Raw genomic sequence first — 14,247 nt, forward strand, 5'->3', positions numbered from 1 at the left:
ACAAATGGAAATTGTATCATTATATATAGTCTTAATAAGAGAATTAAATAGTTCAAATAATAGTATGTAATGGGCGAATGATCCTAAATAGAAATTTTGTACAAAAATCTGACACGTAGAATTTATTAAGTTCTACATAAAGCCTTAATAAGACAATTACTAGTTTAAATACTAGTACGTGATGCAATTAATTGAAGCAAACGATTTTTGCATTTACATCTTTAGAAAAAACTCATGGAAGAACAATAAATTCCAGATTTAAGAAATTACGTACCTAAAGAGGGCAATGCGAAACGGTATCAATAACTAAAGCAACGTATAGCAGAGAATAAGATGATGGATTGATTCACTCAAGAAGTCCAGTTAAATGAATTAAGCTTTTATTCGGGATTTACTCGTTCCGAAATTATTACATTTGATTATTTTATAAGTGATAATATTCACCGTGCAAAAATTTTCAGACTCACGAATGAAGTACGATGGCTTTTGAATAAAGCTGAATGAATATGGTAATACTTGTGTTTACAGCAAAAAGTACTGAAGAGTGTCCGCAAGTTAATAGTCGTTTTTTACGATAAACATACAGAAATTAATAAATCACATACTTGTTTTTAAATCCATAATTTATTTTTTGAAGGTTTGTTATTATCACTTACAGTCAATGGAATTTTTGCAGTAAGATTTTTTATTATTGGCCCAAAGGGGCTTAACCCAGAAGGGCTATTAGTGTCGAAACGACATTTTGCGTCAAATCGCTATAAACGGCTATATCACTTTTCAAATTGTCGCCACCTAGCATTATCGCCCTGTATTATATTTAAAGGAGTTAAACAACGAAAAATCTGCATGAATGTATGTATGTTTCTCGCATTGTGAAAAAGCAACGATAGCCAGAGCCATCACATTTTGAGAAACGCTGTCCTCCAGGCGAATATGGGCATCTGGAAGCTCGAATCTTGAATTTCGAAATTGATTTATTACCCATTTTAGATTTTGTAAACTTTAACGAATTTTTTATTAAGAAACAAAGCGAGTAGTGGCAACACACGGTAGGGAATAAAATATTTTTATCTCCAGCGCTCAAGACTGTGTATCAGAAACGCTAAAGGTATGCTGTTTTTAAATATATTTAGCCCATCGAAAACGTGTGCATGTGTAAATGAAAAAACTAAAACTTTCCTTTGGGGTAATATAAAATCTGAAAGCTTTCAGATATTTTTCTCTTTTTTATCTTTGGTTTATGATTTTGATTTTTGATTATTTTTATTATTTCACATCATTACGCTTTTTTTATTATTTCACATGCATTATACTTGTTAATATTTCACACCAACCTTTAAAAGTTTCTAAAATTCTTTGGCAACATGTTGCTGAGGTTGAACTTGGTATTCCGCATTAATATATACAAGCGTTTTTTAAATTGGGTAAGAGTTGCTATTTTGGGAAACCGAACTGCCATTAATGGAGAATTTTATGAATGGACAGATTTGGATTCCGTAACACACAATACATATCGTAAGAATTACATAAGGTCCAGTTAAAATTCATAAAATATTGATAAAGAATCTCCACTTTTATACTTGTATTTCCTGACAGAAGGAGAAAACGCAGTGATTCTTTTACTCATTTTAATGAAGGTTATCTACTTATCTGTAGATTAGGTTTGGGAAAAAATTCTTCGGTATACCGAGAAGAGCTTTACCATGTAAATCCGTTAACAGAAAATCGGCTTGGCGGAAATGATGGGAAATAAAAAAAAATAATAAACGAATAAGAGCTTTTATAAAATGAGCTTTTGTTTAAAATTCGTAAAATAATAAATGAACTAAAAGCAGAAAAATAATTTAACGTATAGTTTAATAAGAATAAGAAAATAAATAATTATCTTTATAAAATTCATCTACAACTTTATATCACGAGTAATAAAAACGCAGCGAGCGCTTGATAAATTTATAAAGTTGATAGCTTATGTTTTCGCCTATGCATTTCGAATATTAGATTTCGTTATTCCAAATGGCATTAATGGAAAAAGATCATGGCTCAAGCCGACAAAGTAGCACGAATCATTTCGAAAGCTAAACTACATCAGATCATGCTGTCAATTTGCTGCAATTTCAAACGTGTTGTTTATTTTGAGTTGATACCAAGAAACCAAACGACCAACTCAGATATTTACTGCTAACAACTCATGAAACTGGAGGAAGCAATTAAACAGAAAAGGCCAAATTTAGCATATCCCAAAGAAATCGTGTTCCACCACGACAATACGAGGATTCGCACATCTTTAGCAACACGTATGTATTGAAGCTTGGAAGTGATGTTGCATCCTTCATATACCTTGCACCATCGAATTATCATTTATTTGGAAATTTACAAATTTCTTATGGTAAAAATTTCAATAATAATTATGACCTCAAATCGCACTTGGTTTTTTTTTTTTTTTTTTTTTTTCTGATAAAGACCATAAAGTCGCCAGATAGATGTCAAAAGGTCATTGAACAGAATAAGAGATATTTGACTAAAGTTCTCTGCATTTGTATAGAAAAAACTGAGTTTTATTTTACAATAAAAACCGAAATTACTTTCTTGCCAACCCTTTACATATTGCAGTACAATAGAAAATTAACAAGCACTAGGCCTAGCTATTTTTAGGCTCTCAGAAATTCTCATATTTTAATACATATCATATTGAAGCTAACTTTCAATGACTAACTTAGTTCCAGCTGTCATGAATTCACGTCCTCTCCGCTAGCAGACAGTCACTCACCAAACATGTACATTTGCTACAGTTGGGCATCTCAGGGTAAAAGGTTTTTCTGGTTGGTTGCCACAGCTCCTATTCTCTCTTAACTAGAGTTTTTTAAATTCATATTAATTTAACTTACTTACTTTCTTAGTTACAGATTATGTCACTATCAAATTTGCATTCTACTGTCGGCTGATGAAAGATGTAGATGGTATGTAAAAGAGTTGATCACATTAAATAAGACACCTAAATTAATTTCAATTAAAGAATATTTTTAATTCAGTTAACTACTACTTTACTAACGATTGCAGCTAACTAGTGCTGCTTATTGCTTACGATTGCTACTTATTTTCAATTCCTTGAACGAAGTGAAGGAAGTATTGTAATCGAGAAAAATATCGGGTGTCATATTTCAACGAAAATATCCAAATTGATTCCCCGCGAATCCAGTTGAGGTAAATTGAAATAAATAAGGTAAATCTTTCACAAGGCGAAAATTTCGCTCTCGTGTAATCTTCCAGTAAAAATAAACACTCTATGTTTTTACGTGACGTCTGTCCGTATGGAGGAAATAAAGGACTTTTTTTTTTTTTTTTTTTTCAAATCGGATTGCAAACTGAATTTAAAAGGGATTCAGAAGAGAATTTTTCGTGACGTTCATCATGAAAAAATACGTACTTACGACTACGTGCGTACGAAAGAATGTTTAATTCACACGTACCTACGAATGTATCTCGCATAACTCAAAAATGAGCAACGTAGAAAGTTGAAATTTTGTATATGGAACTGTTATAGCATATAGTTTTTACCTCCCTTTTTTCGTAGCAATCGTCAGCACAAGACGTACATAAACAGACAGTATATGTATAAATATTGCCAGTCTGTTACCCGGCTTGGTGAACTCAGTATTTTTGTTCTTATATTTTGGTAAATTGTGCATTTTTTGCTTTAAAAATGGTTGAATTCTATGAGTCTTATGTTCCGTTTAAGGGTTTTACGCTTTTAGTTAATCTGCAGGCAATAGTTGTAGAATTGTCAACGATTTAAAAGTTCAAGTGGCGCTAAGCTTAACAAGGCCACTATTTATTTACATTATGTTGTTAAACTCTTAGTAGAATAGTGAATTAAGTCAGTCGGTACACGAACTTCCGTGTCTTATTTTGCCCAATATTATATAAATTTACTTTACATTTTGTGCACCGAAAATTTGTTTCTCTTCCGTTGAACGAATTCCTTTGTTTTTACCTAAAACTGTATTATATAATCTTTAACTTTGGTGCTTTTGGATTTTTCTATATTTTACAATTTTTAATGAAGACTGAGTTTTTATGTATTTGTGTCTTGCCGCGAAGTGAAAACTGAATTGCTTGAATGAGAAATATATCTGTAATAAAATTTGAGGAAATAAATTTAAATGTGCAGCAGATAATCTATATAATTTAATAGGTCATGCAAAAAAGTCATATGGTGTCCACATCACATATTTTTCGTCATAACTGCTATTTTAGTTACAAGAAAATTTACTGAAACCGTTGAGTTCAATAAATTTTGAATTAAAAGATATTCATACCATCATTATTAATTATTACAATTTAAGATCTGAATATGCGAGGCTTGAAATTAATATCAGTTAAATCCTGAACAATTAAACATATTAAAAGTAAATTTAATATATGCGCATTTAAAAATATTTATACTAAATTCGCAAGATAAATGTACCAGCATTGCACAAACGTAAATAACGTTCCTACGCGCTCTTTATTTCATCTGGGAAGGAGGGGGGAGATGATTTTATAATATCGAGTTATGTTAATAGCTTTCGAGAACAGTTAATAATTTATGGCTTTCCATTTATTATATAGTATGCAAACATGCTTATGTGCATGTGTAATTTTTATGTATGAAAGAACGGTCTGTTCTCCATACTTAAAGAGGGTCAAAAATATGACTCAAAGAATTTCATCCATTAAAATGCCTCTTGAAAGACTGGATATAAATCGTAATCCTAGGTTAGGGAATGAAATAAATAAGGTAAATCTTTCACAAGGCGAAAATTTCGCTCTCGCGTAATCTTCCAGTAAAAATAAACACTTCATATACAAAGGCTTAGGACTAACTTTTTACCAAACTGAATAGTCAACGAAAGAACATTCTCACTTCTTAGCTTTCATCATACAATCTTTATAAGTTTGTACATCGTTTGGCAGTTCTTGAAGCTACTAGATCCCTTTAAATGACTTATCTTTTAGAATATTTTCACGTCTCTGGCTGCGGTTTCTGAATGAATTCAATGCTATTTGCATAATGACCTTTGAGATATGATTTCAGTTTAGAGAAATGAAATTAGCCTGCAGATGCTTAATCTTTGGAATAAGAAAGGGGTTGAAAATTTTGCGAAATTTCTTTGCTAGGAATAACTTAACTTGCCATAGACCAGTATCTACATATGGTTTCCTCAGACAGACCACAGACTCATATATGAGGCAGTGGTAGTCCATAGTAACTGCATTCATATTAGTGGTCTATAAGAAGCTATGTCTCATATTTTGAGATGTGGTCTTAGGTTCTGATTTGCTGTTTATCCATTATGTTAACATTTAGACGTGCAGTGTATATGTGGCCTATATTGTGTATTAACCATAGCAGAGTTTTGCTGCATATCATTAACAGTACTCCATAAGTTTTGCGTTATAATTTATTTTGCGTATGTTAAACATTCCTTTTTCAGTTCATGTTTATCTTAGTAATAAGAAAATCAATTTTGCTCCTTCAAATTTTATTTTTCCTGAACAGACTCAATTGGACATTGGAACTCATATTCGGGACACAGGATCTTTTTAATAAAAATGTCTCGTATATGAAGGGTCGGTTCATATATATTCAAGAAAAGGAATCATTCATAGATTTATGTGCCATGTATGATTCATAGTCAATCTTGTATGCCGTATTTAACATATAAAAATAACAACCCTGAATCCTCATATTGGAATTAGTTTTGGTATTACAGTATAAAAATATGCTATCTGTTCTGCAGAAGACGATGCAATTTATACGTCGGTAACGAACTTATTGTAGGGAATGGAATTGTGCAATAGTATAATTTTCCTGCAAATAAAGCCAGTTATTCAGTTGAGCTTTTTCATGCCTAAGGAGCTGAATTCTCTTCCGAAATCTGTCCATTACCCCTGGGAACCAATTTCTTGTAAGGATCCCTTTCCAAAGAGTATGCATTAATATCAAGAGATATTAATACAACTTGATATTTACTCAAGATTTTTTAAACTGAAATTTCTATGGCGGTGGTGGTATTTCTCCAACTCAACCCCTTGTGCGCTTTGCTATAATTCAAATAATCCTAAACCTAGTTCCATGTAAGTACCTTGTTTTCAACTGAAAGACTTTGAGAAATGTTTGGATTCGATTAAATAATTACGGGAAAGTCTGCTATGGTTATCTAACTTATGGGAAAGAGATGTGTTCGTGGATGACCTTTTAAAGAAAACTGTATCGTATTTACATTACATATGGCAAAAGCCCTGAAAGCACAATGCAGTAAATTCAATGAATTGCAGCAAAATGAATTTAGGCTAAATTACTACTATTTCACGACTCAATCGTTCCAGTACTGGGTTGTCAAAATTCAGAACGATAGTCATGTATACAATTAAAAGCCTATATTATCATCTAAGTTTGCTTTATGTATAATTACAAAGCAAAATTAATTTAATTCTGAAAGAATTTCAGTATATCAGTTCATAAATTCAGTACATCTTTGCAGAAAATATCGAATCTCGATTAAGCATGCGCAAACGTGCTCTAGACTAATTGCGTCAGATTAACGGACAGAAATTACGATGAGATATTAATGCTTTTAACATATTCATGCTCTGTCTCAATAACTAAAAAAGCCAAAATTTAGAAAATATATTAGCTTATACAACAAAACGCCGGATTGCATAAGTGAATATCGTTCCTATTCGAAAAGTCGTGAATGTTTCATGAGAATACTTATAATTCCTCCTAGATTCATTTGTTGAGATTAATCAGATTTGCTGCATTGCGTTTTCTGCGATTTTCCCATACATATTGTTAATACAGTACAGTTTCCTTTAGAAAGTCATCTGCAAAGACATCTCTTCTATGTCTTTCTCTTCTCCCATTGGTTCGATTTCTATACCACGCCTAACTGAAGTTTCCTCTATCGTTCACCACCGGATCTTTGAGACTGAACTCACGATCATTATTATGGTCACTTCGAAGTCTTGTTGTGTGCTCTCTATTTCTCTAGCTTCGGAAGATGTTTGTTTGAATATAGCAATGCACATAAAGAAACCAATCTCTTAAGAGAAGGAATAGTTTCGTGGAAACATTTCTAAGGGTTTTTAAACTGGACTGGATTATGAAGACTATTTTCGTAAAGAAACAGATTGGATTGGATTGTTTGACTAGGACAAAGTACATAAGACTGTAGGTAAGGAACGCGATCCAGTGGGAAGGATGCCTTTGAAAGGATCTAGTAGCTTCAAGAGTTGCCAAACGATGTACAAACTTATAAAGTTTCTATGCTGAAAGATAAGAAGTAAGAATGTTCTTTCGTTGAGTATTCAGTTTGGTACAAAATTAGTCCTTATATAGTAATATTAAATATGGGGGAAATATTATAGTTTAAATATGGGGAAAACGGAACATAGTAACATTAAATATGGGAAAAATGAATTCGCTAGGATTTTAGCCAGGTTGATCTACATGTGTTTAATGGTCTGATTTTCAATCACCTATGAGCGACTTGACTAATAATATTGCATACTGGGAAAATTATGAAAGACCCATGTTCCAAAGCTGTTCATCGACATTCGAATCTAAGGAAACGTATCATTGTTCAACGTTCATATGCTTTCGGTTGGTGTTTTAGAAAGTGAAGTTATACTGTACTTGTGTTGTTTATATTTATCATTTAGCTCTTGGCTTGGGTATTATTCAAAGTTTTATTTGACATAATTTGATAGATCCCCCTTTTCTGTTTCATTGAATGAAGTAGTGGTGTTGTGTAGTCGAGAAAAAATTTCGGTTAGCAGATTTCAACAGAAATATCCATTTTGAACGCTCCCAAATCCATTTTGGCTACTTGTTTTTGAGTGACATCTGTACGTGCAGACAGACTCTTTATACCAAAACGGGTTGTAAAATGAATTAAAAATGGATTTTTTTTTCATGAGGTCTGTACATGCGTACTTACGTGTGCATCTCACATAACTAAAAAACGATTAGCCGTAGAATGTTGAAATTTTGTATATGGGGCTGCTATAATATCTAGTTTTGCACCTCTCTTCTTTTTTTTTTTCAATCGGCAGTACCAAAAGTGTATATATATATATATTAATTATAATAAAATACTTTCCATATACCATCTCCAAGGAACACAAATTCAATTTAAAAACCTTAAAACATTTTTATTCTGAATTTTAATTAGTATTTTAAATAGTATGTACAATCTCCTTGCTTAAAAACATAAAAATCTTTAATCGCAAAAATACCGAAACCAAAAGTAAACATTTTAAGAACTGAAAAAGTAGCTATTGTCATTGATCGCAGATTAATCCACTTCTCAAAGGCATAAACCAATCTACCACTAGTTAACAACAACTAAATTAAGAGAGAGTGTTTCATCTTACATCCAAGCAAGCATCAAATTATTTAGTAGATCCAGACCCTAAGTCACAATTAATACTCAATCTAAATAAAGACATTAGTTTATTTAAGCCAAAAGAATTCTGTTAAACAAAATAAATAGCAAATAATCTTAAAATTAAAGTTTCTCATTAAAAACACAATTAATCTGAACGAGATGCGTACTTTAGAAGACATATTCCCTACATTCTCATTTTCAAACTCAAAAACAAACGTATATATAGTAGAACATTAAAAGTTAATTCAAAATCATAAGAAGATCAAAAATGATACAATCCTAAAAATTAAAGTTTAAAACAAGTAATTAATTAGAAATATGAAGATAAAGCTTGTAGAGACATTCGGTTTTTTGGAAGCAGGCAAGATGAAAAATTAGCAACCGCCTTCCGCCGGGAATCGAACCACGGACTTCTGGAATACCGGCCTAGCGTGCAGAACCACTATACCACGAAGACACGTTAGGTCATTTCATACGTTGATGTCATTTTCAACTTTCCTTGAGATCAGTTAATTTAGTTGGAATAATTCAGGAAAATACATTTAAGTGAAATGCAACAAAAAATGTGTGTAATTTAAAAAGCCGAACAAGGACGTCATGTGTTGTCCAAATTAGACGTTTTTATCTGAGTGGGAGGAGGCGCTCTCTTACAGTCTGCCTGTATAAAGTAATGGTATTTACTTATTCAGTTTACACCATTTGATATTGTGAAAGGTCTAGAAGGAACGTTGTACTTCTCCTAAACTGAGAAATACTTATGTGTGAAACAGTAATTCTTTTAAACACCCTTTCTTACTATTTTTGTTTAATATATGCTACAAAGAAGATATGCACCTAATTAAAGTTTAAATTAAACAGAAAAATACTTTTATTTTTTTGTTTTGTTTTGGTATTTACAAAAGTAGGTGAATAACAACACGAAAACTGGAATTTCATTTTTGTGGGCGTAAAATTACTGCTACGAGCGGAAGGTCAATATCACTTAAAAGTAATTCTGTTCTCGGACAACAGAGGGCGCGCCCAAGGCTATCTAGAGCTTCGGTTGAATATCAGTATTTTTCTTCCAAATTTTTTCCTCTCCTGACTACTAATATGTTGAATTCGATAGTTTTAAATCAGTGAAAATTGTATGCAAAATTACTTAAAGAATATATTTATATTTCGTGAATTGATAAATAAAATATTTGCTTCGAAAAAATAATTTTCATGCATTCGAAGCAAAATTATCTGATTTGCCTAGCTGTGTCTAGCCTACGAAATTGTCACACAAAAATTCGTAATATTTGAAAAAATTAACAAAATTTTATGCAAATACTGATGCTGTACTAATTGCGTACTCGTTCTCTTAATATTATTCCAAAAATTCTAATTATTTGTAAAAGTTATTAAAAATTAATCACATGCAAATAAGGAATACTTACAAAAACAAACCGAATTTTTATATTCAAATTTTTTATACAAATAAATTCAAATTCGGCAAAACTTAAGATATTTATTTTTTCTTCCAAATTTATTCTTTTATTATTGATTAACCGTACTCTTCGATTCAGGTTTTAATGTTTCAGATGATATTACCCCTTGAAAAGTCGGTGTGGAACATAAAAATATGAATAACGAATAATGTGTTGTAAATTTTTATATGATTAATATACGCATTTTATGAAAAACATTTCTAAAGAAGGAAGAGATCGTCTATATTTGGTTCATTATTTTAAAATGTAATAGGTTTCTTTATACAATTCGGAATAGCAATAAGTGGTGGCAAAATAGAATAAAAAATCGTTTAAAATTCAACCCATATTCAATTCACAATAAACCATTTGGGAAAACATAAAAACAGAAGCACAGTAGCAAATTGCAAAAAATAAAAAGCAAAAAAATTCCCAAACCAAAAATGAAATATGAAATTTATAGCCTTTGGTGCATTATCATCATCAGGGAGTTGGTGCATTTCTTTCTTTCTTTGCATCATTATCAGCTAGACCCGTGACTAGACTGATTAAAATCTTTACATATATACTTAATATACATACATATAGAGAGAGATAGACAGATAGATAGATACATACAATGATTTTAATACATTACATATACATTACACACACATACATATATAATAAGTTATATATAACTCATATATATATATATGTAAAGGTGATTAATAAAATTCTTGTTGTTTTGGTTTTTATCAATACAAAATTCCTTCTTTTTTATTGTTTTATTTGAAATGTACATTTCCTTTTAAGTTTGATATTTTTCTTCCTTAATGTTTAACCAATTTAACTTGTTTCACGATAACAGTTGGTTGACCTTCAAATATTTATGCGGCTTTTTCTTCCGTCCTATTTTTTATATTTTACATCTTTTCCCACCCCCTCAAAAACAAGAGGCCGGCCAAGCAAAGCATTAGTACATTAGTGAAACAAGAAGTATGAGAAAAGACACGAAGAAAAACATTCAGGACATAGCTTACAGGCTTTAACTATGCCCTATCATAAATCACGATCTTTATCATATAATTAGAAAATTTTTTAATTATATAATTTTGAAATGGAAAATATGACTTATAAGTAAACAAATAATCTATAGCTAAATTTATAATTATAAGACAATATATATATATATATATATAATTAAAGAAAAGAGAACAAACTAAAAAAGACCTTTGTGATTAAGAACTTTGAGCTGCAAAATTTAGAAAACAAGTTAAAAGAAAATTCTTAGTGCTTACGCTAAAAAGTAGCTTAGATACTGTGGTTCCGGTGACAATTTTCACATAAGTAAAATAAACTGCAACGAAAAGTGTAAACATTAAATAAACAATATTAACACTAGAATATTTACAAATAAAATTCAAAACAATTGTAAGTAATATGCTGATCAAGGTAAGGCATACTTTAAACAATAGAATAAATATGTGTGGCATAAGACTTAAGCAAAAAATACAAAAACAAGAAAGCGGTAAATGGTAGATTAACCCAATTCGAATCTCATTACTGACTCTTCAGGGGAAATTTTTATAATGATTTTCGAATCCAGCTAATTCAATATCGCATTTCGTCGAAACAGACAATTGAAACCGTATACGAAACTCTTTTTGAATATTAATTGAAAAACACTTAGTCATAAACTTTAGTCTCAATTTTCTGTTTCATTTCCCGACGCGTCCGCTTGAAAAAACACATTAAGGTGTAAGAAAAAACTATATACAATGGTCTGGTTATGCCAATATATAATGAGTTATATGTTAAGGAGAAATAAGTTATGAGGAAAACGCATAGATTCCGCTTTGAATATCTTAGAACGTTCTCACCGTAACAGCATCTCCGAGAATTAATGGGGGAATCCGAATATATTTTTTCTCCCAGTTCGTTTTCTTTTTGGATCATATTTTCTCGCCACGTGCCGGCACAAAAACCTTGACTTGCACACCTCACCTCTAACAGTATTCCTCTGGACTTTGAATTATGGAGAATAAAACGTCGCTGCGAGGGGGGGGGAACATCCCCTTTGTAACTGCTAAGATGGCAGATTTTTTTTTTTGGTCAAAAGTGGATGTTAAAGACAGAAATTTATCATTTGCATGTACCTTATAACCTTAAATATATATATTTCTCTCTTCTGTTTTTCTTCATTCAGGAAAATGTATGCCTTTGGGAACAAATAACTAAGAAAACATTAAAAACGAAAACAACGGGAATTATTTACTTAGTTTGGTTTACCGTATTAATTGCCGTGCTTCTCAAATTTTTTTACTAATTTTTCTCTTTATAAAATCGAGAAGAGGAAACAATGAGAATGACCTAATTATCGAAGGACTCAGTTACAGTAAGAGCATAACAAATGAAAAGTAGTCATGGATAAACTACAGGCAACTATCACAGTATAATTTCTTAGAAAGAAACCTACGTTCAAATAAGAATGCATAGTATATCAGCATTACAGTCTCTAATAATGTACCTTCATTTTTCTACTTCCCCATAACTTGAATCTCGTCTTTTTTAATTGTTGTATGTGCTACGCCTTAAGCCTTAAATCACCCATAAATAACTAGAGAAAAGGAATGTGCAGTTGCTTCGTTGAAATCGTACATTGGATGTCAGTTCGTGTTTGATTAGCTGTTATGGGTTGTTTCTTACAATAGTCTGGCATAAAGTTCAACAATTATAAAGGAATGGTTCGGCGTGACTTTGGCAGGTGGTTTACGAGAATTTGAGTTTGTTTCTAAGAAGAAAACAATCCCTACGTGGACTAATTCATTAAAAAATTTAGGAGAGTTTGTTCTCTGACCGCAATGAGAAAGAGAAAAAAAAAGTTCGAATATTTTTTTTAATTTTCAGAGGTTGCTGCGAAGAAATACAGTATTATTAGAAACAGTATTTTATCTAAGGCAAATGTAAAAAAAAATACAAAAGAACAGAAGAAGTGAAACTTCAGAATCATACCTTTGTGTGACATCAGAAGTGAACTTGAAAGATAAAAGTGTTAGGAAAATATTAAAGTTTCGACTAAGCATAATGCCTGAGTTAATAAAGTTTGATTTAGAGTCAAATTGTTCTTTTTTTCCTAAATATAGAAATATACCATACTTTCTAGCGTATATTCCTCGTTTTTGGAGTAATTTTAGCTTCCAGAAATTGAGATTGTATTTTAAATTAGACACAAAAGCTACTCTGCAGATTTTAAGCGGGATCAGACATAGGTTTTTTTTTCTTTCCCCTTTGATGAACAATTTTGTTTTTCCCAATAGAGTTTTATTTTTATTAAGTTTGCGTTTATTGAATATTTGTAAATTTTACGATGGCGTATTTCTCTTCAGTAACTTTTCTTTCCCTCTTTCCGTTGAAAACCAACTCAGTATAGAAAAGCGTGTTCTTTGATTAATCGCCAAATACCGACGCTGCTACCGGTTTTATGGTATCCCAGAATCGAATGTGTTTCCCCAGTGTTATGGCAGCCATGTTTTTGTTACATGCCACTGTTTTTCTTAAGTTTGATTGGAGCTTCTTAGTTAAGTGACCGACAGCTACTTTTGAGCTTATTTTGAATTTTGACCACATTTTGAATTATTAGAATTTTAATTCCCATTAGCTGACCTTTGATTTTCGTTAGCTGGCTGGTTCTCATTAATCATTGTCCCGTCACTTCCACATAAAAAGTATGCCTGACAAGATAAATAATCTTTTTTTTATGATTTAGAACGAAAGACTAAAAAGCCATAACTAATTGTTGTATGCATGAAGATTTAATCAGCTCTCCCTATATACTATGTCAATTTTGGGCGAAAACAATGCGTCTGGTCGAGCTTAAAGATCAATCGGATGACTATGGCTGAATTTGTCACGAGAAAGGTGCTCGAAACTGGCATTCCTACCAACAGAGCATGTAAATCTACATTAAGAGCGAGTCCACAAGTGGGATCTTCGGCAGCCGTGGGAAGATATTTTCGACTCCTACTTTGTGGAATTTATGTGGCATCGCCGCTACCAGAATCAGGAAGAGAATGATCCGTTTCGGAATAGCAGTTGCATGAAAGAATTGTATGTGTCACACAAACATCCGACACTGACGATCAGACATAGCCAAGAGCAAAAGAGGTGAGTACTTTTGTTGTTTTTGGAACATAAATTTTCGTCACTGTTTGGGGCGACTGCCATCTAAGAAACATTGCTACTTAGCGTCATTCTTGACGTGAAAAAATTCGCCAAAAGTATCAAGGAGCACCGTACTGTAAAATATTACCTCAAATCCTGAAAATTTCTCTCATTTTTAGGGAGGGGAGATTTCTCTTTAAATGAGAATATCTACTTATAGC

The 14,247-nt window shown here is 31.7% G+C and overlaps 1 protein-coding gene and 1 pseudogene across 1 annotated transcript in view; both read left to right on the top strand.

The window, feature by feature from the left end:
- The window catches only part of LOC146998132 (uncharacterized), a 71,927-nt pseudogene that overhangs the window by 37,965 nt on the left and 19,715 nt on the right, over nt 1-14,247 (top strand).
- The window catches only part of LOC118197565 (A disintegrin and metalloproteinase with thrombospondin motifs like), a 228,459-nt gene that overhangs the window by 786 nt on the left and 213,426 nt on the right, over nt 1-14,247 (top strand). The window lies entirely within an intron of this gene.

Source organism: Stegodyphus dumicola, chromosome 3 (assembly GCF_044657685.1).
Source record: "Stegodyphus dumicola isolate Sdum_Otavi_A_Nest chromosome 3, ASM4465768v1".
In the NCBI taxonomy this organism is placed as follows: Eukaryota; Metazoa; Arthropoda; class Arachnida; order Araneae; family Eresidae; genus Stegodyphus; species Stegodyphus dumicola.